General features: G+C 43.7%; 1 non-coding gene across 1 annotated transcript; it reads left to right on the forward strand.

The window, feature by feature from the left end:
• Positions 1–1,126: 1,126 nt before the first annotated feature.
• TGME49_460690 lies at positions 1,127–1,241 on the forward strand (the record flags this gene model as incomplete). The annotated part of the gene is made up of 1 exon (XR_001974413.1): positions 1,127–1,241. It is a non-coding gene; the product is annotated as an 18S ribosomal RNA (ribosomal RNA).

Raw genomic sequence — 1,241 nt, forward strand, 5'->3', positions numbered from 1 at the left:
TTCTGCTTTTCATTGGAGTGTTTACGAGACCATGAGAAAATTAGTGTTTTTCACCGCACGATGGAATATATGATAAGGGCACTGGAGAAGAACTAGCTCTGTATTGTGCACCTGAGCTTGTCTCTACTGTTTGGGGTGGTGGATGGGGACGGGCGCTCGTACGCGTGGCGCTCGTTGTGCCGTATGGGAACTCATGCATCATCGAAAAAAACAGACGGTTGCTCAGCGGTGCTATAGGATTGTCGTGTGGTTGTGGTGCGCGTCACGAACAAGTGGTGTTGCGCCGGGTTGGCTGCACAGAAGTAATATCGTGCGCCAGATGACTGATCAGTGCACGATATAACAGACATTTGACTACGTGAGGTTATGAATTTGTTTTACCTCTACGCGAGAAAAACAAAATCAAATCTCACCGCTTGTTTTCCCATCGCTGGCTTGTTGTTTTTCGGCAAGCCAATTGGGGAGACCCCGTAAACGTGCTAAACCTTTGATTGGTTATGGCAGCGGGGTCAAGGAACGGGCATTGTCTCCGTCGGTAAATCAAGGTGTTGTATGGTTATGACCTTCAAAAAAGTTGAAGAAGATCTCTTGTTCTCCTTCGGGGGTTTTGAGAGATTTGGAAGTTGTTTAAGTGTGCGACTGTTTGAAAACGCAACAAATTTTTGTTGTTTTTTTAAAGAGCGCACAAGGTTCGGGATTCGTCCACTTCGAAGTATCACGAAGAGCTTTTCAATTTGTTTATAAATAAACAGATTGAAATGCTGTTAAGTGCATACTGTAATAAGAGGTGGATGGGTTGATACCCCGAATGTGTCCAAGGTGGACAAGCTTTGTTGATTTGTAGCATCAACGACCATGATTCCTGATGAATCGATTCAGGATGAAGGCGTTGTTGTTTCAAATAGCTCAAGAGTATCATCAGAAACTGGTGTTGCTGTTAAGGCTCACCAGGCGACCAAAAAACGTCGCGTTTTGATGTAGAACCTTGAGTGAGGCAGGCTTACACTTCTGTTTATGCCATAAAACACGAAAGAGGCCGGAAAATAGACGGTTGATTGAGTGTTTTTTTGGTGTTTTCGAGGTGGTCTGTCTCAGGAACTATTAACCTGGTTGATCCTGCCAGTAGTCATATGCTTGTCTTAAAGATTAAGCCATGCATGTCTAAGTATAAGCTTTTATACGGCTAAACTGCGAATGGCTCATTAAAACAGTATAGTTTATTTGATGGGCTTTACTACATG

Source organism: Toxoplasma gondii, assembly GCF_000006565.2.
Source record: "Toxoplasma gondii ME49 unplaced genomic scaffold asmbl.1312, whole genome shotgun sequence".
NCBI classification, from domain to species: Eukaryota; Apicomplexa; class Conoidasida; order Eucoccidiorida; family Sarcocystidae; genus Toxoplasma; species Toxoplasma gondii.